The sequence below is a fragment of the Rhinoderma darwinii genome, chromosome 3 (genome assembly GCF_050947455.1).
Source record: "Rhinoderma darwinii isolate aRhiDar2 chromosome 3, aRhiDar2.hap1, whole genome shotgun sequence".
NCBI lineage: Eukaryota > Metazoa > Chordata > Amphibia > Anura > Rhinodermatidae > Rhinoderma > Rhinoderma darwinii.
Window position 1 is genome coordinate 261,332,719 of NC_134689.1, and position 27,247 is coordinate 261,359,965.

Sequence of the window (27,247 nt, forward strand, 5' to 3'; positions counted from 1 at the left end):
ACAAATATGATGACATTTTATATTTTTCAAAAAAACACTTTTCAATGTGGCAGAGAGTTCAATCGTCGAACTGCTCTTACAGTAAAGAATCCCCGTCTGTGATGAGGTCCTTTAATTACCTTGCTTTCCCTTCTTTGTACGCATTCTAGTTCAGCAATGTCCTTCTCATACACAGGTGCTCAAAACTGTACACAATATTCCATGTATGGTCTAACCGGTGATTTATAGAAATGCAGAGTTTGTTGCATGAAATCATCTTAGAGGTCCAATTTCAACCTTAAGGACAAAAATAATATCTTGATTTTGCCTCTTTGTATTCCGATAGTCATAACTTTATTATTTTTCCGTCCTCATAGTCATATAAGGGCTTGTTTTTAGCGAGACAAGTTCTTGTTTTTAATGGCAGCATTTAATGTACCATATAATGTACTGAAAGAAAACTCTTTGTGGGGTGGAATGGAAAACACAAAAGCAATTTGTCCAATGCTTTTTGAGTAGTAAAAATTGCAAGTTTATTTTATTATTCAGGTTAATAGGATATCAATATGAATACACGTTTGCATGTATTTTCTACTGACGTGACGTGAATCTTTGGTGTAAAAGTGGCCGGTTAGCTCAGTTGGTTAGAGCGTGGTGCTAATAACGCCAAGGTCACGGGTTCGATCCCCGTACGGGTCATGGAAGCTCACTTTTGTTACAGAGTTGAATAGTTGATAATATTGAAAAAAGGTCCATCAAATTCAACCTATAAACCTGCCGTGTTGATCCAGAGGAAGGCAAAAACTGTCTTGGAGTGAATTCCAATGTTGTCATTAGGGGAAAAATTCCTCCCTTACTCCAAATATGGCTATTAGAATAAATTCCTGGATCAAAGTTCCATCTCCAGAATCTGGTACAAATATGATGAAATTTTATATTTTTCAAAAAAAACACTTTTCAATGTGGCAGAGAGTTCAATCGTCGAACTGCTCTTACAGTAAAGAATCCCCGTCTGTGATGAGGTCCTTTAATTACCTTGCTTTCCCTTCTTTGTACGCATTCTAGTTCAGCAATGTCCTTCTCATACACAGGTGCTCAAAACTGTACACAATATTCCATGTATGGTCTAACCGGTGATTTATAGAAATGCAGAGTTTGTTGCATGAAATCATCTTAGAGGTCCAATTTCAACCTTAAGGACAAAAATAATATCTTGATTTTGCCTCTTTGTATTCCGATAGTCATAACTTTATTATTTTTCCGTCCTCATAGTCATATAAGGGCTTGTTTTTAGCGAGACAAGTTCTTGTTTTTAATGGCAGCATTTAATGTACCATATAATGTACTGAAAGAAAACTCTTTGTGGGGTGGAATGGAAAACACAAAAGCAATTTGTCCAATGCTTTTTGAGTAGTAAAAATTGCAAGTTTATTTTATTATTCAGGTTAATAGGATATCAATATGAATACACGTTTGCATGTATTTTCTACTGACGTGACGTGAATCTTTGGTGTAAAAGTGGCCGGTTAGCTCAGTTGGTTAGAGTGTGGTGCTAATAACGCCAAGGTCACGGGTTCGATCCCCGTACGGGTCATGGAAGCTCACTTTTGTTACAGAGTTGAATAGTTGATAATATTGAAAAAAGGTCCATCAAATTCAACCTATAAACCTGCCGTGTTGATCCAGAGGAAGGCAAAAACTGTCTTGGAGTGCATTCCAATGTTGTCATTAGGGGAAAAATTCCTCCCTTACTCCAAATATGGCTATTAGAATAAATTCCTGGATCAAAGCTCCATCTCCAGAATCTGGTACAAATATGATGACATTTTATATTTTTCAAAAAAACACTTTTCAATGTGGCAGAGAGTTCAATCGTCGAACTGCTCTTACAGTAAAGAATCCCCGTCTGTGATGAGGTCCTTTAATTACCTTGCTTTCCCTTCTTTGTACGCATTCTAGTTCAGCAATGTCCTTCTCATACACAGGTGCTCAAAACTGTACACAATATTCCATGTATGGTCTAACCGGTGATTTATAGAAATGCAGTTTGTTGCATGAAATCATCTTAGAGGTCCAATTTCAACCTTAAGGACAAAAATAATATCTTGATTTTGCCTCTTTGTATTCCGATAGTCATAACTTTATTATTTTTCCGTCCTCATAGTCATATAAGGGCTTGTTTTTAGCGAGACAAGTTCTTGTTTTTAATGGCAGCATTTAATGTACCATATAATGTACTGAAAGAAAACTCTTTGTGGGGTGGAATGGAAAACACAAAAGCAATTTGTCCAATGCTTTTTGAGTAGTAAAAATTGCAAGTTTATTTTATTATTCAGGTTAATAGGATATCAATATGAATACACGTTTGCATGTATTTTCTACTGACGTGACGTGAATCTTTGGTGTAAAAGTGGCCGGTTAGCTCAGTTGGTTAGAGCGTGGTGCTAATAACGCCAAGGTCACGGGTTCGATCCCCGTACGGGTCATGGAAGCTCACTTTTGTTACAGAGTTGAATAGTTGATAATATTGAAAAAAGGTCCATCAAATTCAACCTATAAACCTGCCGTGTTGATCCAGAGGAAGGCAAAAACTGTCTTGGAGTGAATTCCAATGTTGTCATTAGGGGAAAAATTCCTCCCTTACTCCAAATATGGCTATTAGAATAAATTCCTGGATCAAAGCTCCATCTCCAGAATCTGGTACAAATATGATGACATTTTATATTTTTCAAAAAAACACTTTTCAATGTGGCAGAGAGTTCAATCGTCGAACTGCTCTTACAGTAAAGAATCCCCGTCTGTGATGAGGTCCTTTAATTACCTTGCTTTCCCTTCTTTGCACGCATTCTAGTTCAGCAATGTCCTTCTCATACACAGGTGCTCAAAACTGTACACAATATTCCATGTATGGTCTAACCGGTGATTTATAGAAATGCAGAGTTTGTTGCATGAAATCATCTTAGAGGTCCAATTTCAACCTTAAGGACAAAAATAATATCTTGATTTTGCCTCTTTGTATTCCGATAGTCATAACTTTATTATTTTTCCGTCCTCATAGTCATATAAGGGCTTGTTTTTAGCGAGACAAGTTCTTGTTTTTAATGGCAGCATTTAATGTACCATATAATGTACTGAAGAAAACTCTTTGTGGGGTGGAATGGAAAACACAAAAGCAATTTGTCCAATGCTTTTTGAGTAGTAAAAATTGCAAGTTTATTTTATTATTCAGGTTAATAGGATATCAATATGAATACACGTTTGCATGTATTTTCTACTGACGTGACGTGAATTTTTGGTGTAAAAGTGGCCGGTTAGCTCAGTTGGTTAGAGCGTGGTGCTAATAACGCGAAGGTCACGGGTTCGATCCCCGTACGGGCCATGGAAGCTCACTTTTGTTACAGAGTTGAATAGTTGATAATATTGAAAAAAGGTCCATCAAATTCAACCTATAAACCTGCCGTGTTGATCCAGAGGAAGGCAAAAACTGTCTTGGAGTGCATTCCAATGTTGTCATTAGGGGAAAAATTCCTCCCTTACTCCAAATATGGCTATTAGAATAAATTCCTGGATCAAAGTTCCATCTCCAGAATCTGGTACAAATATGATGAAATTTTATATTTTTCAAAAAAACACTTTTCAATGTGGCAGAGAGTTCAATCGTCGAACTGCTCTTACAGTAAAGAATCCCCGTCTGTGATGAGGTCCTTTAATTACCTTGCTTTCCCTTCTTTGTACGCATTCTAGTTCAGCAATGTCCTTCTCATACACAGGTGCTCAAAACTGTACACAATATTCCATGTATGGTCTAACCGGTGATTTATAGAAATGCAGAGTTTGTTGCATGAAATCATCTTAGAGGTCCAATTTCAACCTTAAGGACAAAAATAATATCTTGATTTTGCCTCTTTGTATTCCGATAGTCATAACTTTATTATTTTTCCGTCCTCATAGTCATATAAGGGCTTGTTTTTAGCGAGACAAGTTCTTGTTTTTAATGGCAGCATTTAATGTACCATATAATGTACTGAAGAAAACTCTTTGTGGGGTGGAATGGAAAACACAAAAGCAATTTGTCCAATGCTTTTTGAGTAGTAAAAATTGCAAGTTTATTTTATTATTCAGGTTAATAGGATATCAATATGAATACACGTTTGCATGTATTTTCTACTGACGTGACGTGAATCTTTGGTGTAAAAGTGGCCGGTTAGCTCAGTTGGTTAGAGCGTGGTGCTAATAACGCCAAGGTCACGGGTTCGATCCCCGTACGGGTCATGGAAGCTCACTTTTGTTACAGAGTTGAATAGTTGATAATATTGAAAAAAGGTCCATCAAATTCAACCTATAAACCTGCCGTGTTGATCCAGAGGAAGGCAAAAACTGTCTTGGAGTGCATTCCAATGTTGTCATTAGGGGAAAAATTCCTCCCTTACTCCAAATATGGCTATTAGAATAAATTCCTGGATCAAAGCTCCATCTCCAGAATCTGGTACAAATATGATGACATTTTATATTTTTCAAAAAAACACTTTTCAATGTGGCAGAGAGTTCAATCGTCGAACTGCTCTTACAGTAAAGAATCCCCGTCTGTGATGAGGTCCTTTAATTACCTTGCTTTCCCTTCTTTGCACGCATTCTAGTTCAGCAATGTCCTTCTCATACACAGGTGCTCAAAACTGTACACAATATTCCATGTATGGTGTAACCGGTGATTTATAGAAATGCAGAGTTTGTTGCATGAAATCATCTTAGAGGTTCAATTTCAACCTTAAGGACAAAAATAATATCTTGATTTTGCCTCTTTGTATTCCGATAGTCATAACTTTATTATTTTTCCGTCCTCATAGTCATATAAGGGCTTGTTTTTAGCGAGACAAGTTCTTGTTTTTAATGGCAGCATTTAATGTACCATATAATGTACTGAAAGAAAACTCTTTGTGGGGTGGAATGGAAAACACAAAAGCAATTTGTCCAATGCTTTTTGAGTAGTAAAAATTGCAAGTTTATTTTATTATTCAGGTTAATAGGATATCAATATGAATACACGTTTGCATGTATTTTCTACTGACGTGACGTGAATCTTGGGTGTAAAAGTGGCCGGTTAGCTCTGTTGGTTAGAGCGTGGTGCTAATAACGCCAAGGTCGCGGGTTCGATCCCCGTATGGGCCATGGACGCTCACTTTTGTTACATGCTTGTTACAGAGCTGAATAGTTGATAATATTGAAAAAAGGTCCATCAAATTCAACCTATAAACCTGCTGTGTTGATCCAGAGGAAGGCAAAAACTGTCTTGGAGTGCATTCCAATGTTGTCACTAGGGGAAAAATTCCTCCCTTACTCCAAATATGGCTATTAGAATAAATTCCTGGATCAAAGTTCCATCTCCAGAATCTGGAACAAATATGATGACATTTTATATTTTTCAAAAAAACACTTTTCAATGTGGCAGAGAGTTCAATCGTCGAACTGCTCTTACAGTAAAGAATCCCCGTCTGTGATGAGGTCCTTTAATTACCTTGCTTTCCCTTCTTTGCACGCATTCTAGTTCAGCAATGTCCTTCTCATACACAGGTGCTTAAAACTGTACACAATATTCCATGTATGGTCTAACCGGTGATTTATAGAAATGCAGAGTTTGTTGCATGAAATCATCTTAGAGGTTCAATTTCAACCTTAAGGACAAAAATAATATCTTGATTTTGCCTCTTTGTATTCCGATAGTCATAACTTTATTATTTTTCCGTCCTCATAGTCATATAAGGGCTTGTTTTTAGCGAGACAAGTTCTTGTTTTTAATGGCAGCATTTAATGTACCATATAATGTACTGAAGAAAACTCTTTGTGGGGTGGAATGGAAAACACAAAAGCAATTTGTCCAATGCTTTTTGAGTAGTAAAAATTGCAAGTTTATTTTATTATTCAGGTTAATAGGATATCAATATGAATACACGTTTGCATGTATTTTCTACTGACGTGACGTGAATCTTTTGTGTAAAAGTGGCCGATTAGCTCAGTTGGTTAGAGCGTGGTGCTAATAACGCCAAGGTCACGGGTTTCTATCCCCGTATGGGCCATGAAAGCTCACTTTTGTTACATGCTTGTTACAGAGTTGAATAGTTGATAATATTGAAAAAAGGTCCATCAAATTCAACCTATAAACCTGCCGTGTTGATCCAGAGGAAGGCAAAAACTGTCTTGGAGTGCATTCCAATGTTGTCATTAGGGGAAAAATTCCTCCCTTACTCCAAATATGGCTATTAGAATAAATTCCTGGATCAAAGTTCCATCTCCAGAATCTGGAACAAATATGATGAAATTTTATATTTTTCAAAAAAACACTTTTCAATGTGGCAGAGAGTTCAATCGTCGAACTGCTCTTACAGTAAAGAATCCCCGTCTGTGATGAGGTCCTTTAATTACCTTGCTTTCCCTTCTTTGCACGCATTCTAGTTCAGCAATGTCCTTCTCATACACAGGTGCTTAAAACTGTACACAATATTCCATGTATGGTCTAACCGGTGATTTATAGAAATGCAGTGTTTGTTGCATGAAATCATCTTAGAGGTCCAATTTCAACCTTAAGGACAAAAATAATATCTTGATTTTGCCTCTTTGTATTCCGATAGTCATAACTTTATTATTTTTCCGTCCTCATAGTCATATAAGGGCTTGTTTTTAGCGAGACAAGTTCTTGTTTTTAATGGCAGCATTTAATGTACCATATAATGTACTGAAGAAAACTCTTTGTGGGTGGAATGGAAAACACAAAAGCAATTTGTCCAATGCTTTTTGAGTAGTAAAAATTGCAAGTTTATTTTATTATTCAGGTTAATAGGATATCAATATGAATACACGTTTGCATGTATTTTCTACTGACGTGACGTGAATCTTTGGTGTAAAAGTGGCCGGTTAGCTTAGTTGGTTAGAGCGTGGTGCTAATAACGCCAAGGTCACGGGTTCGATCCCCGTATGGGCCATGGACGCTCACTTTGGTTACATGCTTGTTACAGAGCTGAATAGTTGATAATATTGAAAAAAGGTCCATCAAATTCAACCTATAAACCTGCCGTGTTGATCCAGAGGAAGGCAAAAACTGTCTTGGAGTGCATTCCAATGTTGTCACTAGGGGAAAAATTCCTCCCTTACTCCAAATATGGCTATTAGAATAAATTCCTGGATCAAAGTTCCATCTCCAGAATCTGGTACAAATATGATGAAATTTTATATTTTTCAAAAAAACACTTTTCAATGTGGCAGAGAGTTCAATCGTCGAACTGCTCTTACAGTAAAGAATCCCCGTCTGTGATGAGGTCCTTTAATTACCTTGCTTTCCCTTCTTTGCACGCATTCTAGTTCAGCAATGTCCTTCTCATACACAGGTGCTTAAAACTGTACACAATATTCCATGTATGGTCTAACCGGTGATTTATAGAAATGCAGAGTTTGTTGCATGAAATCATCTTAGAGGTTCAATTTCAACCTTAAGGACAAAAATAATATCTTGATTTTGCCTCTTTGTATTCCGATAGTCATAACTTTATTATTTTTCCGTCCTCATAGTCATATAAGGGATTGTTTTTAGCGAGACAAGTTCTTGTTTTTAATGGCAGCATTTAATGTACCATATAATGTACTGAAGAAAACTCTTTGTGGGGTGGAATGGAAAACACAAAAGCAATTTGTCCAATGCTTTTTGAGTAGTAAAAATTGCAAGTTTATTTTATTATTCAGGTTAATAGGATATCAATATGAATACACGTTTGCATGTATTTTCTACTGACGTGACGTGAATCTTTTGTGTAAAAGTGGCCGATTAGCTCAGTTGGTTAGAGCGTGGTGCTAATAACGCCAAGGTCACGGGTTTCTATCCCCGTATGGGCCATGAAAGCTCACTTTTGTTACATGCTTGTTACAGAGTTGAATAGTTGATAATATTGAAAAAAGGTCCATCAAATTCAACCTATAAACCTGCCGTGTTGATCCAGAGGAAGGCAAAAACTGTCTTGGAGTGCATTCCAATGTTGTCATTAGGGGAAAAATTCCTCCCTTACTCCAAATATGGCTATTAGAATAAATTCCTGGATCAAAGTTCCATCTCCAGAATCTGGAACAAATATGATGAAATTTTATATTTTTCAAAAAAACACTTTTCAATGTGGCAGAGAGTTCAATCGTCGAACTGCTCTTACAGTAAAGAATCCCCGTCTGTGATGAGGTCCTTTAATTACCTTGCTTTCCCTTCTTTGCACGCATTCTAGTTCAGCAATGTCCTTCTCATACACAGGTGCTTAAAACTGTACACAATATTCCATGTATGGTCTAACCGGTGATTTATAGAAATGCAGTGTTTGTTGCATGAAATCATCTTAGAGGTCCAATTTCAACCTTAAGGACAAAAATAATATCTTGATTTTGCCTCTTTGTATTCCGATAGTCATAACTTTATTATTTTTCCGTCCTCATAGTCATATAAGGGCTTGTTTTTAGCGAGACAAGTTCTTGTTTTTAATGGCAGCATTTAATGTACCATATAATGTACTGAAGAAAACTCTTTGTGGGTGGAATGGAAAACACAAAAGCAATTTGTCCAATGCTTTTTGAGTAGTAAAAATTGCAAGTTTATTTTATTATTCAGGTTAATAGGATATCAATATGAATACACGTTTGCATGTATTTTCTACTGACGTGACGTGAATCTTTGGTGTAAAAGTGGCCGGTTAGCTTAGTTGGTTAGAGCGTGGTGCTAATAACGCCAAGGTCGCGGGTTCGATCCCCGTATGGGCCATGGACGCTCACTTTGGTTACATGCTTGTTACAGAGCTGAATAGTTGATAATATTGAAAAAAGGTCCATCAAATTCAACCTATAAACCTGCCGTGTTGATCCAGAGGAAGGCAAAAACTGTCTTGGAGTGCATTCCAATGTTGTCATTAGGGGAAAAATTCCTCCCTTACTCCAAATATGGCTATTAGAATAAATTCCTGGATCAAAGTTCCATCTCCAGAATCTGGAACAAATATGATGAAATTTTATATTTTTCAAAAAAACACTTTTCAATGTGGCAGAGAGTTCAATCGTCGAACTGCTCTTACAGTAAAGAATCCCCGTCTGTGATGAGGTCCTTTAATTACCTTGCTTTCCCTTCTTTGCACGCATTCTAGTTCAGCAATGTCCTTCTCATACACAGGTGCTTAAAACTGTACACAATATTCCATGTATGGTCTAACCGGTGATTTATAGAAATGCAGAGTTTGTTGCATGAAATCATCTTAGAGGTCCAATTTCAACCTTAAGGACAAAAATAATATCTTGATTTTGCCTCTTTGTATTCCGATAGTCATAACTTTATTATTTTTCCGTCCTCATAGTCATATAAGGGCTTGTTTTTAGCGAGACAAGTTCTTGTTTTTAATGGCAGCATTTAATGTACCATATAATGTACTGAAGAAAACTCTTTGTGGGTGGAATGGAAAACACAAAAGCAATTTGTCCAATGCTTTTTGAGTAGTACAAATTTCAAGTTTATTTTATTATTCAGGTTAATAGGATATCAATATGAATACACGTTTGCATGTATTTTCTACTGACGTGACGTGAATCTTTGGTGTAAAAGTGGCCGGTTAGCTCAGTTGGTTAGAGCGTGGTGCTAATAACGCCAAGGTCACGGGTTCGATCCCTGTATGGGCCATGGAAGCTCACTTTTGTTACATGCTTATTGAATAGTTGATAATATTGAAAAAAGGTCCATCAAATTCAACCTATAAACCTGCCGTGTTGATCCAGAGGAAGGCAAAAACTGTCTTGGAGTGCATTCCAATGTTGTCATTAGGGGAAAAATTCCTCCCTTACTCCAAATATGGCTATTAGAATAAATTCCTGGATCAAAGTTCCATCTCCAGAATCTGGTACAAATATGATGAAATTTTATATTTTTCAAAAAAACACTTTTCAATGTGGCAGAGAGTTCAATCGTCGAACTGCTCTTACAGTAAAGAATCCCCGTCTGTGATGAGGTCCTTTAATTACCTTGCTTTCCCTTCTTTGCACGCATTCTAGTTCAGCAATGTCCTTCTCATACACAGGTGCTTAAAACTGTACACAATATTCCATGTATGGTCTAACCGGTGATTTATAGAAATGCAGAGTTTGTTGCATGAAATCATCTTAGAGGTCCAATTTCAACCTTAAGGACAAAAATAATATCTTGATTTTGCCTCTTTGTATTCCGATAGTCATAACTTTATTATTTTTCCGTCCTCATAGTCATATAAGGGCTTGTTTTTAGCGAGACAAGTTCTTGTTTTTAATGGCAGCATTTAATGTACCATATAATGTACTGAAGAAAACTCTTTGTGGGTGGAATGGAAAACACAAAAGCAATTTGTCCAATGCTTTTTGAGTAGTACAAATTTCAAGTTTATTTTATTATTCAGGTTAATAGGATATCAATATGAATACACGTTTGCATGTATTTTCTACTGACGTGACGTGAATCTTTGGTGTAAAAGTGGCCGGTTAGCTCAGTTGGTTAGAGCGTGGTGCTAATAACGCCAAGGTCACGGGTTCGATCCCCGTACGGGCCATGGAAGCTCACTTTTGTTACAGAGTTGAATAGTTGATAATATTGAAAAAAGGTCCATCAAATTCAACCTATAAACCTGCCGTGTTGATCCAGAGGAAGGCAAAAACTGTCTTGGAGTGCATTCCAATGTTGTCATTAGGGGAAAAATTCCTCCCTTACTCCAAATATGGCTATTAGAATAAATTCCTGGATCAAAGTTCCATCTCCAGAATCTGGTACAAATATGATGACATTTTATATTTTTCAAAAAAACACTTTTCAATGTGGCAGAGAGTTCAATCGTCGAACTGCTCTTACAGTAAAGAATCCCCGTCTGTGATGAGGTCCTTTAATTACCTTGCTTTCCCTTCTTTGCACGCATTCTAGTTCAGCAATGTCCTTCTCATACACAGGTGCTCAAAACTGTACACAATATTCCATGTATGGTCTAACCGGTGATTTATAGAAATGCAGAGTTTGTTGCATGAAATCATCTTAGAGGTCCAATTTCAACCTTAAGGACAAAAATAATATCTTGATTTTGCCTCTTTGTATTCCGATAGTCATAACTTTATTATTTTTCCGTCCTCATAGTCATATAAGGGCTTGTTTTTAGCGAGACAAGTTCTTGTTTTTAATGGCAGCATTTAATGTACCATATAATGTACTGAAGAAAACTCTTTGTGGGGTGGAATGGAAAACACAAAAGCAATTTGTCCAATGCTTTTTGAGTAGTAAAAATTGCAAGTTTATTTTATTATTCAGGTTAATAGGATATCAATATGAATACACGTTTGCATGTATTTTCTACTGACGTGACGTGAATCTTTGGTGTAAAAGTGGCCGGTTAGCTCAGTTGGTTAGAGCGTGGTGCTAATAACGCCAAGGTCACGGGTTCGATCCCCGTACGGGCCATGGAAGCTCACTTTTGTTACAGAGTTGAATAGTTGATAATATTGAAAAAAGGTCCATCAAATTCAACCTATAAACCTGCCGTGTTGATCCAGAGGAAGGCAAAAACTGTCTTGGAGTGCATTCCAATGTTGTCATTAGGGGAAAAATTCCTCCCTTACTCCAAATATGGCTATTAGAATAAATTCCTGGATCAAAGTTCCATCTCCAGAATCTGGTACAAATATGATGAAATTTTATATTTTTCAAAAAAACACTTTTCAATGTGGCAGAGAGTTCAATCGTCGAACTGCTCTTACAGTAAAGAATCCCCGTCTGTGATGAGGTCCTTTAATTACCTTGCTTTCCCTTCTTTGTACGCATTCTAGTTCAGCAATGTCCTTCTCATACACAGGTGCTCAAAACTGTACACAATATTCCATGTATGGTCTAACCGGTGATTTATAGAAATGCAGAGTTTGTTGCATGAAATCATCTTAGAGGTCCAATTTCAACCTTAAGGACAAAAATAATATCTTGATTTTGCCTCTTTGTATTCCGATAGTCATAACTTTATTATTTTTCCGTCCTCATAGTCATATAAGGGCTTGTTTTTAGCGAGACAAGTTCTTGTTTTTAATGGCAGCATTTAATGTACCATATAATGGACTGAAAGAAAACTCTTTGTGGGGTGGAATGGAAAACACAAAAGCAATTTGTCCAATGCTTTTTGAGTAGTAAAAATTGCAAGTTTATTTTATTATTCAGGTTAATAGGATATCAATATGAATACACGTTTGCATGTATTTTCTACTGACGTGACGTGAATCTTTGTTGTAAAAGTGGCCGGTTAGCTCAGTTGGTTAGAGCGTGGTGCTAATAACGCCAAGGTCACTGGTTCGATCCCCGTATGGGCCATGGACGCTCACTTTTGTTACATGCTTGTTACAGAGCTGAATAGTTGATAATATTGAAAAAAGGTCCATCAAATTCAACCTATAAACCTGCTGTGTTGATCCAGAGGAAGGCAAAAACTGTCTTGGAGTGCATTCCAATGTTGTCACTAGGGGAAAAATTCCTCCCTTACTCCAAATATGGCTATTAGAATAAATTCCTGGATCAAAGTTCCATCTCCAGAATCTGGAACAAATATGATGAAATTTTATATTTTTCAAAAAAACACTTTTCAATGTGGCAGAGAGTTCAATCGTCGAACTGCTCTTACAGTAAAGAATCCCCGTCTGTGATGAGGTCCTTTAATTACCTTGCTTTCCCTTCTTTGCACGCATTCTAGTTCAGCAATGTCCTTCTCATACACAGGTGCTTAAAACTGTACACAATATTCCATGTATGGTCTAACCGGTGATTTATAGAAATGCAGAGTTTGTTGCATGAAATCATCTTAGAGGTTCAATTTCAACCTTAAGGACAAAAATAATATCTTGATTTTGCCTCTTTGTATTCCGATAGTCATAACTTTATTATTTTTCCGTCCTCATAGTCATATAAGGGCTTGTTTTTAGCGAGACAAGTTCTTGTTTTTAATGGCAGCATTTAATGTACCATATAATGTACTGAAGAAAACTCTTTGTGGGGTGGAATGGAAAACACAAAAGCAATTTGTCCAATGCTTTTTGAGTAGTAAAAATTGCAAGTTTATTTTATTATTCAGGTTAATAGGATATCAATATAAATACACGTTTGCATGTATTTTCTACTGACGTGACGTGAATCTTTTGTGTAAAAGTGGCCTATTAGCTCAGTTGGTTAGAGTGTGGTGCTAATAACGCCAAGGTCACGGGTTTCTATCCCCGTATGGGCCATGAAAGCTCACTTTTGTTACATGCTTGTTACAGTGTTGAATAGTTGATAATATTGAAAAAAGGTCCATCAAATTCAACCTATAAACCTGCCGTGTTGATCCAGAGGAAGGCAAAAACTGTCTTGGAGTGCATTCCAATGTTGTCACTAGGGGAAAAATTCCTCCCTTACTCCAAATATGGCTGTTAGAATAAATTCCTGGATCAAAGTTCCATCTCCAGAATCTGGAACAAATATGATGAAATTTTATATTTTTCAAAAAAACACTTTTCAATGTGGCAGAGAGTTCAATCGTCGAACAAAACTTACAGTAAAGAATCCCCGTCTGTGATGAGGTCCTTTAATTACCTTGCTTTCCCTTCTTTGCACGCATTCTAGTTCAGCAATGTCCTTCTCATACACAGGTGCTTAAAACTGTACACAATATTCCATGTATGGTCTAACCGGTGATTTATAGAAATGCAGAGTTTGTTGCATGAAATCATCTTAGAGGTCCAATTTCAACCTTAACCCTTTAACGCTCCATGACCTACTATTAGGTCATGCTAACTGTAGCGTTCGCGCTCAGTGACCTAATAGTAGGTCATGGAGTAAACACGGCGCCGTTCGCGCGGGGCGCGTTCATGAGCTGTGATAGCTGCTGTTTCCGACAGCAGACCATCACTGCTCAATGTGCCGGGACCGATCGCGGAGCTCCCCCGCCGATTAACCCCTCAGAAGCCGCGTTCAATAGCGATCGCGGCTTCTTAGGGGTTAATCCGCCATCGCCGGCCTGCTACACGATAGCGGCCGGCGATGGTGACTATGGCAACCGGACACCAAACAATGGCGTCCGGCTATGCCATAGACGGAAGCCTAGTGGGTCCTGACAACGTCAGGACCCACTATGCTTGCTGTCAGTGAGTAGCTGACAGTTCAAATACACTGCACTACGCATGTAGTGCAGTGTATTAGAATAGCGATCAGGGCCTCCTGCCCTCAAGTCCCCTAGTGGGATAAAGTAATACAGTAAAAAAAAAGTTAAAAAAAGATGTGTAAAAATAAGAAAATAAAAGTTTTAAAAGTAATAAAAGTAAAAGTCCCACTTTTTCCCTTATCAGTCCTTTATTATTAATAAAAATATATAAACAAACAAATAAACTATACATAATTGGTATCGCCGCGTCCGTAACGGCCTGAACTACAAAATTATTTTGTTATTTATCCCGCACGGTGAACGCCGTAAAAAAAAATATTCATAAACCGTACCACAATCACAATTGTTTGGTCACTTCACCTCCCAAAAAATTGAATAAAAAGAGATCAAAAAGTCGCATGTACCGAAAAATGGTACTGATGGAAACTACAGTTCGTTACGCAAAAAATAAGTCCTCGCACGGCTTTATTGATTTAAAAATAAAAACGTTCTGGCTCTTAGAATATGATAACACAAAAAGTAAATGATTGTTTACAAAACGTATTTTATTGCGCAAACGCCATAAGACATAAAAAAAAACTATAAACATCTGCTATCGCCATAATCGTATCGCCCCGCAGAATAAAGTGAATAAGACATTTATAGCGCACGGTGCACGCAGTAAAAAAAAAAAGAATAAAAAAACAATAGTAGAATTGCTGTTTATTAGTCACCACGCCACCTAAAAATAGAATAAAAACTGATCAAAAAGCCGCATGCACCCCAAGAAAACTACAATGTATTCCTCAAGGGGTCTAGTTTCCAAAATGGGGTCACTTTTGGGGGGTTTCCAATGTTTTGGCACCACAAGATCTCTTCAAACCGGACATGGTGCCTAATAAAAAAGAGGGCTCAAAATCCACTAGGTGCTCCTTTGCTTCGGAGGCCGGTGCTTCAGTCCATTACCGCACTAGGGCCACATGTGGGATATTTCTCAAAACTGCAGAATCTGGGCAATACGTATTGAGTTGCGTTTCTCTGATAAATCCTTTTGTGTTATAAAAAAAATGATATAAAGAGGATTTTCTGACAAAAAAAAAAAGTTAATTTCACCTCTGCTTTGCTCTAAATTTCTGTGAAACACCTAAAGGGTTCATAAACTTTCTAATTGCTGTTGTGAATACTTTGAGGGGGCAATACTTCGCTTCTCACATTATACTGATAATGAGCCGTGCCCACCCCGAGATGACCCCAGTTTTGACCGTTTGTATAAACGGAGACCCCTATTAGACCGTTTCAGTGCCCGGTTTTCCCGAGCATTCACCCCCGAGAAGTGTATTTCTATTGATGAGTCCCTGGTACATTTTAAAGGGAGGGTTCAATTCCGCGAGTACCTGCCGGGTAAGAGGGCAAGGTATGGCGTGAAGATGTATAAGCTGTGCGAGAGTGCATCAGGGTATACCTACAGATTTAGGATATATGAAGGAAAGGCCACCCCCAAACCAGACTGCATCCTGGACTACAATAGGTACATGGGAGGGATGGACTTGTAAGATCAAGTCCTGAAGCCCTACAGCGCCATGCGGTGTGGTATAAGAAGCTGGCCGGGCACATCATACAGATGGCTTTGTACAATGCGTACGTGCTACGTGGATGTGCAGGCCAGAGAGGAACTTTCCTGGAATTTCAAGATCTAATCTTTAGGGACCAGGAAGGGGGGGCACCCAGTACTTCTGGAAGCGAGGCCACACGCATCATACCAGGGCAACACTTTCCAGGAGAAGTTCCCCAAACCGGTGGAAAGGGAAAGAGTCAAAAGAGGTGCAGAGTCTGCTATAAGAGGGGGATAAGGAAGAACACAATATACCAATGTGACACGTGTCCCGAAAAACCAGGGCTCTGTATAAAAGATTGTTTTAAAATGTATCATACATCCCTTGATTTTTAATTTACCCTGATGCACTCCGCACAGCTTATCCCCCTCATCTTTCCCTTCTGAGCCCTGCCGTATGCCCAGGCAGCTGATAACAGCCACATGTAGGGTATTGCCGTACCCAGGAGAACCCACATTACAATTTAAGGGGTGTATATCTCCGGTGGCGCATGCTGGGTACACTATATTGGACACTGAAATGGCATATATATATATAAAATTGCAAATCTCACACTGCACCATCTGCTGCGCATTATCTTTTACACAGTACCTGTGGGGTCAAAATGCTCACTACACCTCTAGATGAATATCTTAAGGGGTGCAGTTTTTAAAATGGGGTCACTTCTCAGGGGTTTCAACTGTACTGGTACCTCAGGGGCTTCTGCATACATGACTTAGCACCAGAAAAGCTCCAGTAGGCCAAATGGTGGTCCTTCCCTTCTAAGCCCTGCCGTGTGCCCAGGCACCTGATAACAGCCACATGTAGGGTATTGCCGTACCCAGGAGAACCCACATTACAGTTTATGGGGTGTATGTCTCCGGTGGCGCATGCACCCCATAAAAAAAGGTCCGTCAAATTCAACCTATAAACCTGCCGTGTTGATCCAGAGGAAGGCAAAAACTGTCTTGGAGTGCATTCCAATGTTGTCGTTAGGGGAAAAATTCCTCCCTTACTCCAAATATGGCTATTAGAATAAATTCCTGGATCAAAGTTCCATCTCCAGAATCTGGTACAAATATGATGAAATTTTATATTTTTCAAAAAAACACTTTTCAATGTGGCAGAGAGTTCAATCGTCGAACTGCTCTTACAGTAAAGAATCCCCGTCTGTGATGAGGTCCTTTAATTACCTTGCTTTCCCTTCTTTGCACGCATTCTAGTTCAGCAATGTCCTTCTCATACACAGGTGCTCAAAACTGTACACAATATTCCATGTATGGTCTAACCGGTGATTTATAGAAATGCAGAGTTTGTTGCATGAAATCATCTTAGAGGTCCAATTTCAACCTTAAGGACAAAAATAATATCTTGATTTTGCCTCTTTGTATTCCGATAGTCATAACTTTATTATTTTTCCGTCCTCATAGTCATATAAGGGCTTGTTTTTAGCGAGCCAAGTTCTTGTTTTTAATGGCAGCATTTAATGTACCATATAATGTACTGAAAGAAAACTCTTTGTGGGGTGGAATGGAAAACACAAAAGCAATTTGTCCAATGCTTTTTGAGTAGTAAAAATTGCAAGTTTATTTTATTATTCAGGTTAATAGGATATCAATATGAATACACGTTTTGCATGTATTTTCTACTGACGTGACGTGAATCTTTGGTGTAAAAGTGGCCGGTTAGCTCAGTTGGTTAGAGCGTGGTGCTAATAACGCCAAGGTCACGGGTACGGGCCATGGAAGCTCACTTTTGTTACATGCTTGTTACAGAGTTGAATAGTTGATATTATTGAAAAAAGGTCCATCAAATTCAACCTATAAACCTGCCGTGTTGATCCAGAGGAAGGCAAAAACTGTCTTGGAGTGCATTCCAATGTTGTCATTAGGGGAAAAAGTCCTCGCTTACTTCAAATATGGCTATTAGAATAAATTCCTGGATCAAAGTTCCATCTCCAGAATCTGGTACAAATATGATGACATTTTATATTTTTCAAAAAAACACTTTTCAATGTGGCAGAGAGTTCAATCGTCGAACTGCTCTTACAGTAAACAATCCCCGTCTGTGATGAGGTCCTTTAATTACCTTGCTTTCCCTTCTTTGCACGCATTCTAGTTCAGCAATGTCCTTCTCATACACAGGTGCTCAAAACTGTACACAATATTCCATGTATGATCTAACCGGTGATTTATAGAAATGCAGAGTTTGTTGCATGAAATCATCTTAGAGGTCCAATTTCAACCTTAAGGACATAAATAATATCTTGATTTTGCCTCTTTGTATTCCGATAGTCATAACTTTATTATTTTTCCGTCCTCATAGTCATATAAGGGCTTGTTTTTAGCGAGACAAGTTCTTGTTTTTAATGGCAGCATTTAATGTACCCTATAATGTACTGAAAGAAAACTCTTTGTGGGGTGGAATGGAAAACACAAAAGCAATTTGTCCAATGCTTTTTGAGTAGTAAAAATTGCAAGTTTATTTTATTATTCAGGTTAATAGGATATCAATATGAATACACGTTTGCATGTATTTTCTGCTGACGTGACGTGAATTTTTGGTGTAAAAGTGGCCGGTTAGCTCAGTTGGTTAGAGCGTGGTGCTAATAACGCCAAGGTCATGGGTTCGATCCCCGTACGGGCCATGGAAGCTCACTTTTGCTTGTTACAGAGTTGAATAGTTGATAATATTGAAAAAAGGTCCATCAAATTCAACCTATAAACCTGCCGTGTTGATCCAGAGGAAGGCAAAAACTGTCTTGGAGTGCATTCCAATGTTGTCATTAGGGGAAAAATTCCTCCCTTACTCCAAATATGGCTATTAGAATAAATTCCTGGATCAAAGTTCCATCTCCAGAATCTGGTACAAATATGATGAAATTTTATATTTTTCAAAAAAACACTTTTCAATGTGGCAGAGAGTTCAATCGTCGAACTGCTCTTACAGTAAAGAATCCCCGTCTGTGATGAGGTCCTTTAATTACCTTGCTTTCCCTTGTTTGCACGCATTCTAGTTCAGCAATGTCCTTCTCATACACAGGTGCTCAAAACTGTACACAATATTCCATGTATGGTCTAACCGGTGATTTATAGAAATGCAGAGTTTGTTGCATGAAATCATCTTAGAGGTCCAATTTCAACCTTAAGGACAAAAATAATATCTTGATTTTGCCTCTTTGTATTCCGATAGTCATAACTTTATTATTTTTCCGTCCTCATAGTCATATAAGGGCTTGTTTTTAGCGAGACAAGTTCTTGTTTTTAATGGCAGCATTTAATGTACCATATAATGTACTGAAAAAAACTCTTTGTGGGGTGGAATGGAAAACACAAAAGCAATTTGTCCAATGCTTTTTGAGTAGTAAAAATTGCAAGTTTATTTTATTATTCAGGTTAATAGGATATCAATATGAATACACGTTTGCATGTATTTTCTACTGACGTGACGTGAATCTTTGGTGTAAAAGTGGCCGTTTAGCTCAGTTGGTCAGAGCGTGGGGCTAATAACGCCAAGGTCATGGGTTCGATCCCCGTATGGGCCATGGAAGCTCACTTTTGTTACATGCTTGTTACAGAGTTGAATAGTTGATAATATTGAAAAAAGGTCCATCAAATTCAACCTATAAACCTGCCGTGTTGATCCAGAGGAAGGCAAAAACTGTCTTGGAGTGCATTCCAATGTTGTCATTAGGGGAAAAATTCCTCCCTTACTCCAAATATGGCTATTAGAATAAATTCCTGGATCAAAGTTCCATCTCCAGAATCTGGTCCAAATATGATGAAATTTTATATTATTCAAAAAACATTTTCAATGTGGTAGAGAGTTCAATCGTCGAACTGCTCTTACAGTAAAGAATCCCCATCTGTGATGAGGTCCTTTAATTACCTTGCACGCATTCTAGTTCAGCAATGTCCTTCTCATACACGGGTGCTCAAAACTGTACACAATATTCCATGTATGGTCTAACCGGTGATTTATAGAAATGCAGAGTTTGTTGCATGAAATCATCTTAGAGGTCCAATTTCAACCTTAAGGACAAAAATAGTATCTTGATTTTGCCTCTTTGTATTCCGATAGTCATAACTTTATTATTTTTCCGTCCTCATAGTCATATAAGGGCTTGTTTTTAGCGAGACAAGTTCTTGTTTTTAATGGCAGCATTTAATGTACCATATAATGTACTGAAAGAAAACTCTTTGTGGGGTGGAATGGAAAACACAAAAGCAATTTGTCCAATGCTTTTTGAGTAGTAAAAATTGCAAGTTTATTTTATTATTCAGGTTAATAGGATATCAATATGAATACACGTTTGCATGTATTTTCTGCTGACGTGACGTGAATTTTTGGTGGAAAAGTGGCCGGTTAGCTCAGTTGGTTAGAGCGTGGTGCTAATAACGCCAAGGTCATGGGTTCGATCCCCGTACGGGCCATGGAAGCTCACTTTTGTTACGTGCTTGTTACGTGCTTGTTACAGAGTTGAATAGTTGATAATATTGAAAAAAGGTCCATCAAATTCAACCTATAAACCTGCCGTGTTGATCCAGAGGAAGGCAAAAACTGTCTTGGAGTGCATTCCAATGTTGTCATTAGGGGAAAAATTCCTCCCTTACTCCAAATATGGCTATTAGAATAAATTCCTGGATCAAAGTTCCATCTCCAGAATCTGGTACAAATATGATGAAATTTTATATTTTTCAAAAAAAACACTTTTCAATGTGGCAGAGAGTTCAATCGTCGAACTGCTCTTACAGTAAAGAATCCCCGTCTGTGATGAGGTCCTTTAATTACCTTGCTTTCCCTTCTTTGCACGCATTCTAGTTCAGCAATGTCCTTCTCATACACAGGTGCTCAAAACTGTACACAATATTCCATGTATGGTCTAACCGGTGATTTATAGAAATGCAGAGTTTGTTGCATGAAATCATCTTAGAGGTCCAATTTCAACCTTAAGGACAAAAATAATATCTTGATTTTGCCTCTTTGTATTCCGATAGTCATAACTTTATTATTTTTCCGTCCTCATAGTCATATAAGGGCTTGTTTTTAGCGAGACAAGTTCTTGTTTTTAATGGCAGCATTTAATGTACCATATAATGTACTGAAAAAAACTCTTTGTGGGGTGGAATGGAAAACACAAAAGCAATTTGTCCAATGCTTTTTGAGTAGTAAAAATTGCAAGTTTATTTTATTATTCAGGTTAATAGGATATCAATATGAATACACGTTTGCATGTATTTTCTACTGACGTGACGTGAATCTTTGGTGTAAAAGTGGCCGTTTAGCTCAGTTGGTCAGAGCGTGGGGCTAATAACGCCAAGGTCATGGGTTCGATCCCCGTATGGGCCATGGAAGCTCACTTTTGTTACATGCTTGTTACAGAGTTGAATAGTTGATAATATTGAAAAAAGGTCCATCAAATTCAACCTATAAACCTGCCGTGTTGATCCAGAGGAAGGCAAAAACTGTCTTGGAGTGCATTCCAATGTTGTCATTAGGGGAAAAATTCCTCCCTTACTCCAAATATGGCTATTAGAATAAATTCCTGGATCAAAGTTCCATCTCCAGAATCTGGTCCAAATATGATGAAATTTTATATTATTCAAAAAAACACTTTTCAATGTGGTAGAGAGTTCAATCGTCGAACTGCTCTTACAGTAAAGAATCCCCATCTGTGATGAGGTCCTTTAATTACCTTGCACGCATTCTAGTTCAGCAATGTCCTTCTCATACACGGGTGCTCAAAACTGTACACAATATTCCATGTATGGTCTAACCGGTGATTTATAGAAATGCAGAGTTTGTTGCATGAAATCATCTTAGAGGTCCAATTTCAACCTTAAGGACAAAAATAGTATCTTGATTTTGCCTCTTTGTATTCCGATAGTCATAACTTTATTATTTTTTCCGTCCTCATAGTCATATAAGGGCTTGTTTTTAGCGAGACAAGTTCTTGTTTTTAATGGCAGCATTTAATGTACCATATAATGTACTGAAAGAAAACTCTTTGTGGGGTGGAATGGAAAACACAAAAGCAATTTGTCCAATGCTTTTTGAGTAGTAAAAATTGCAAGTTTATTTTATTATTCAGGTTAATAGGATATCAATATGAATACACGTTTGCATGTATTTTCTGCTGACGTGACGTGAATTTTTGGTGGAAAAGTGGCCGGTTAGCTCAGTTGGTTAGAGCGTGGTGCTAATAACACCAAGGTCATGGGTTCGATCCCCGTACGGGCCATGGAAGCTCACTTTTGTTACGTGCTTGTTACAGAGTTGAATAGTTGATAATATTGAAAAAAGGTCCATCAAATTCAACCTATAAACCTGCCGTGTTGATCCAGAGGAAGGCAAAAACTGTCTTGGAGTGCATTCCAATGTTGTCATTAGGGGAAAAATTCCTCCCTTACTCCAAATATGGCTATTAGAATAAATTCCTGGATCAAAGTTCCATCTCCAGAATCTGGTACAAATATGATGACATTTTATATTTTTCAAAAAAACACTTTTCAATGTGGCAGAGAGTTCAATCGTCGAACTGCTCTTACAGTAAAGAATCCCCGTCTGTGATGAGGTCCTTTAATTACCTTGCTTTCCCTTCTTTGCACGCATTCTAGTTCAGCAATGTCCTTCTCATACACAGGTGCTCAAAACTGTACACAATATTCCATGTATGGTCTAACCGGTGATTTATAGAAATGCAGAGTTTGTTGCATGAAATCATCTTAGAGGTCCAATTTCAACCTTAAGGACAAAAATAATATCTTGATTTTGCCTCTTTGTGTTCCGATAGTCATAACTTTATTATTTTTCCGTCCTCATAGTCATATAAGGGCTTGTTTTTAGCGAGACAAGTTCTTGTTTTTAATGGCAGCATTTAATGTACCATATAATGTACTGAAATAAAACTCTTTGTGGGGTGGAATGGAAAACACAAAAGCAATTTGTCCAATGCTTTTTGAGTAGTAAAAATTGCAAGTTTATTTTATTATTCAGGTTAATAGGATATCAATATGAATACACGTTTGCATGTATTTTCTACTGACGTGACGAGAATCTTTGGTGTAAAAGTGGCTGGTTAGCTCAGTTGGTTAGAGCGTGGTGCTAATTAAGCCAAGGTCACGGGTTTGATCCCCGTGCGGGCCATGGAAGCTCACTTTTGTTACATGCTTGTTACAGAGTTGAATAGTTGATAATATTGAAAAAAGGTCCATCAAATTCAACCTATAAACCTGCCGTGTTGATCCAGAGAAAGGCAAAAACTGTCTTGGAGTGCATTCCAATGTTGTCATTAGGGGAAAAATTCCTCCCTTACTCCAAATATGGCTATTAGAATAAATTCCTGGATCAAAGTTCCATCTCCAGAATCTGGTACAAATATGATGACATTTTATATTTTTGAAAAAAACACTTTTCAATGTGGCAGAGAGTTCAATCGTCGAACTGCTCTTACAGTAAAGAATCCCCGTCTGTGATGAGGTCCTTTAATTACCTTGCTTTCCCTTCTTTGCACGCATTATAGTTCAGCAATGTCCTTTTCATACACAGGTGCTCAAAACTGTACACAATATTCCATGTATGGTCCAACCGGTGATTTATAGAAATGCAGAGTTTGTTGCATGAAATCATCTTAGAGGTCCAATTTCAACCTTAAGGACAAAAATAATATCTTGATTTTGCCTCTTTGTATTCCGATAGTCATAACTTTATTATTTTTCCGTCCTCATAGTCATATAAGGGCTTGTTTTTAGCGAGACAAGTTCTTGTTTTTAATGGCAGCATTTAATGTACCATATAATGTACTGAAATAAAACTCTTTGTGGGGTGGAATGGAAAACACAAAAGCAATTTGTCCAATGCTTTTTGAGTAGTAAATATTGCAAGTTTATTTTATTATTCAGGTTAATAGGATATCAATATGAATACACGTTTGCATGTATTTTCTACTGACGTGACGTGAATCTTTGGTGTAAAAGTGGCCGGTTAGCTCAGTTGGTTAGAGCGTGGTGCTAATAACGCCAAGGTCATGGGTTCGATCCCCATACGGGCCATGGAAGCTCCCTTTTGTTACATGCTTGTTACAGAGTTGAATAGTTGATAATATTGAAAAAAGGTCCATCAAATTCAACCTATAAACCTGCCGTGTTGATCCAGAGGAAGGCAAAAACTGTCTTGGAGTGCATTCCAATGTTGTCATTAGGGGAAAAATTCCTCCCTTACGCCAAATATGGCTATTAGAATAAATTCCTGGATCAAAGTTCCATCTCCAGAATCTGGTACAAATATGATGACATTTTATATTTTTCAAAAAAACACTTTTCAATGTGGCATAGAGTTCAATCATCGAACTGCTCTTACAGTAAAGAATCCCCGTCTGTGATGAGGTCCTTTAATTACCTTGCTTTCCCTTCTTTGCACGCATTCTAGTTCAGCAATGTCCTTCTCATACACAGGTGCTCAAAACTGTACACAATATTCCATGTATGGTCTAACCGGTGATTTATAGAAATGCAGAGTTTGTTGCATGAAATCATCTTAGAGGTCCAATTTCAACCTTAAGGACAAAAATAATATCTTGATTTTGCCTCTTTGTATTCCGATAGTCATAACTTTATTATTTTTCCGTCCTCATAGTCATATAAGGGCTTGTTTTTAGCGAGACAAGTTCTTGTTTTTAATGGCAGCATTTAATGTACCATATAATGTACTGAAATAAAACTCTTTGTGGGGTGGAATGGAAAAATAATATCTTGATTTTGCCTCTTTGTATTCCGATAGTCATAACTTTATTATTTTTCCGTCCTCATAGTCATATAAGGGCTTGTTTTTAGCGAGACAAGTTCTTGTTTTTAATGGCAGCATTTAATGTACCATATAATGTACTGAAGAAAACTCTTTGTGGGGTGGAATGGAAAACACAAAAGCAATTTGTCCAATGCTTTTTGAGTAGTAAAAATTGCAAGTTTATTTTATTATTCAGGTTAATAGGATATCAATATGAATACACGTTTGCATGTATTTTCTACTGACGTGACGTGAATCTTTGGTGTAAAAGTGGCCGGTTAGCTCAGTTTGTTAGAGCGTGGTGCTAATAACGCCAAGGTCATGGGTTCGATCCCCGTACGGGCCATGGAAGCTCACTTTTGTTACATGTTTTGTTACAGAGTTGAATAGTTGATAATATTGAAAAAAGGTCCATCAAATTCAACCTATAAACCTGCCGTGTTGATCCAGAGGAAGGCAAAAACTGTCTTGGAGTGCATTCCAATGTTGTCATTAGGGGAAAAATTCCTCCCTTACTCCAAATATGGCTATTAGAATAAATTCCTGGATCAAAGTTCCATCTCCAGAATCTGGTACAAATATGATCAAATTTTATATTTTTCAAAAAAACACTTTTCAATGTGGCAGAGAGTTCAATCGTCGAACTGCTCTTACAGTAAAGAATCCCCGTCTGTGATGAGGTCCTTTAATTACCTTGCTTTCCCGTCTTTGCACGCATTCTAGTTCAGCAATGTCCTTCTCATACACAGGTGCTTAAAACTGTACACAATATTCCATGTATGGTCTAACCGGTGATTTATAGAAATGCAGAGTTTGTTGCATGAAATCATCTTAGAGGTTCAATTTCAACCTTAAGGACAAAAATAATATCTTGATTTTGCCTCTTTGTATTCTGATAGTCATAACTTTATTATTTTTCCGTCCTCATAGTCATATAAGGGCTTGTTTTTAGCGAGACAAGTTCTTGTTTTTAATGGCAGCATTTAATGTACCATATAATGTACTGAAAGAAAACTCTTTGTGGGGTGGAATGGAAAAATAATATCTTGATTTTGCCTCTTTGTATTCCGATAGTCATAACTTTATTATTTTTCCGTCCTCATAGTCATATAAGGGCTTGTTTTTAGCGAGACAAGTTGTCATTAGGGGAAAAATTCCTCCCTTACTCCAAATATGGCTATTAGAATAAATTCCTGGATCAAAGTTCCATCTCCAGAATCTGGTACAAATATGATGAAATTTTATATTTTTCAAAAAAACACTTTTCAATGTGGCAGAGAGTTCAATCGTCGAACTGCTCTTACAGTAAAGAATCCCCGTCTGTGATGAGGTCCTTTAATTACCTTGCTTTCCCTTCTTTGCACGCATTCTAGTTCAGCAATGTCCTTCTCATACACAGGTGCTTAAAACTGTACACAATATTCCATGTATGGTGTAACCGGTGATTTATAGAAATGCAGAGTTTGTTGCATGAAATCATCTTAGAGGTTCAATTTCAACCTTAAGGACAAAAATAATATCTTGATTTTGCCTCTTTGTATTCCAATAGTCATAACTTTATTATTTTTCCGTCCTCATAGTCATATAAGGGCTTGTTTTTAGCGAGACAAGTTCTTGTTTTTAATGGCAGCATTTAATGTACCATATAATGTACTGAAAGAAAACTCTTTGTGGGGTGGAATGGAAAACACAAAAGCAATTTGTCCAATGCTTTTTGAGTAGTAAAAATTGCAAGTTTATTTTATTATTCAGGTTAATAGGATATCAATATGAATACACGTTTGCATGTATTTTCTACTGACGTGACGTGAATCTGTGGTGTAAAAGTGGCTGGTTAGCTCAGTTGGTTAGAGTGTGGTGCTAATAACGCCAAGGTCACGGGTTTGATCCCCGTACGGGCCATGGAAGCTCACTTTTGTTACATGCTTGTTACAGAGTTGAATAGTTGATAATATTGAAAAAAGGTCCATCAAATTCAACCTATAAACCTGCCGTGTTGATCCAGAGGAAGGCAAAAACTGTCTTGGAGTGCATTCCAATTTTCTCATTAGGGGAAAAATTCCTCCCTTACTCCAAATATGGCTATTAGAATAAATTCCTGGATCAAAGTTCCATCTCCAGAATCTGGTACAAATATGATGAAATTTTATATTTTTCAAAAAAACACTTTTCAATGTGGCAGAGAGTTCAATCGTCGAACTGCTCTTACAGTAAAGAATCCCCGTCTGTGATGAGGTCCTTTAATTACCTTGCTTTCCCTTCTTTGCACGCATTCTAGTTCAGCAATGTCCTTCTCATACACAGGTGCTTAAAACTGTACACAATATTCCATGTATGGTCTAACCGGTGATTTATAGAAATGCAGAGTTTGTTGCATGAAATCATCTTAGAGGTTCAATTTCAACCTTAAGGACAAAAATAATATCTTGATTTTGCCTCTTTGTATTCCGATAGTCATAACTTTATTATTTTTCCGTCCTCATAGTCATATAAGGGCTTGTTTTTAGCGAGAAAAGTTCTTGTTTTTAATGGCAGCATTTAATGTACCATATAATGTACTGAAAGAAAACTCTTTGTGGGGTGGAATGGAAAAATAATATCTTAATTTTGCCTCTTTGTATTCCGATAGTCATAACTTTATTATTTTTCCGTCCTCATAGTCATACAAGGGCTTGTTTTTAGCGAGACAAGTTCTTGTTTTTAATGGCAGCATTTAATGTACCATAT

At 37.5% G+C, this 27,247-nt stretch overlaps 11 non-coding genes across 11 annotated transcripts; all 11 read left to right on the top strand.

Moving 5' to 3' along the window:
• Positions 1–604: 604 nt before the first annotated feature.
• Positions 605–678, top strand: TRNAI-AAU (transfer RNA isoleucine (anticodon AAU)). Its single transcript has one exon. It is a non-coding gene; the product is annotated as a tRNA-Ile (tRNA).
• Positions 679–1,499: 821 nt separating this feature from the next.
• TRNAI-AAU (transfer RNA isoleucine (anticodon AAU)) lies at positions 1,500–1,573 on the top strand. The gene has a single exon. It is a non-coding gene; the product is annotated as a tRNA-Ile (tRNA).
• An 818-nt stretch (positions 1,574–2,391) lies between these two features.
• Positions 2,392–2,465, top strand: TRNAI-AAU (transfer RNA isoleucine (anticodon AAU)). The gene has a single exon. It is a non-coding gene; the product is annotated as a tRNA-Ile (tRNA).
• Positions 2,466–4,177: 1,712 nt separating this feature from the next.
• Positions 4,178–4,251, top strand: TRNAI-AAU (transfer RNA isoleucine (anticodon AAU)). The gene has a single exon. It is a non-coding gene; the product is annotated as a tRNA-Ile (tRNA).
• A 2,628-nt stretch (positions 4,252–6,879) lies between these two features.
• TRNAI-AAU (transfer RNA isoleucine (anticodon AAU)) lies at positions 6,880–6,953 on the top strand. The gene has a single exon. It is a non-coding gene; the product is annotated as a tRNA-Ile (tRNA).
• Positions 6,954–8,687: 1,734 nt separating this feature from the next.
• Positions 8,688–8,761, top strand: TRNAI-AAU (transfer RNA isoleucine (anticodon AAU)). The gene has a single exon. It is a non-coding gene; the product is annotated as a tRNA-Ile (tRNA).
• A 1,724-nt stretch (positions 8,762–10,485) lies between these two features.
• Positions 10,486–10,559, top strand: TRNAI-AAU (transfer RNA isoleucine (anticodon AAU)). Its single transcript has one exon. It is a non-coding gene; the product is annotated as a tRNA-Ile (tRNA).
• An 819-nt stretch (positions 10,560–11,378) lies between these two features.
• On the top strand, positions 11,379–11,452 carry TRNAI-AAU (transfer RNA isoleucine (anticodon AAU)). The gene has a single exon. It is a non-coding gene; the product is annotated as a tRNA-Ile (tRNA).
• A 6,857-nt stretch (positions 11,453–18,309) lies between these two features.
• Positions 18,310–18,383, top strand: TRNAI-AAU (transfer RNA isoleucine (anticodon AAU)). Its single transcript has one exon. It is a non-coding gene; the product is annotated as a tRNA-Ile (tRNA).
• A 1,712-nt stretch (positions 18,384–20,095) lies between these two features.
• On the top strand, positions 20,096–20,169 carry TRNAI-AAU (transfer RNA isoleucine (anticodon AAU)). The gene has a single exon. It is a non-coding gene; the product is annotated as a tRNA-Ile (tRNA).
• A 3,544-nt stretch (positions 20,170–23,713) lies between these two features.
• TRNAI-AAU (transfer RNA isoleucine (anticodon AAU)) lies at positions 23,714–23,787 on the top strand. The gene has a single exon. It is a non-coding gene; the product is annotated as a tRNA-Ile (tRNA).
• Positions 23,788–27,247: the final 3,460 nt, after the last annotated feature.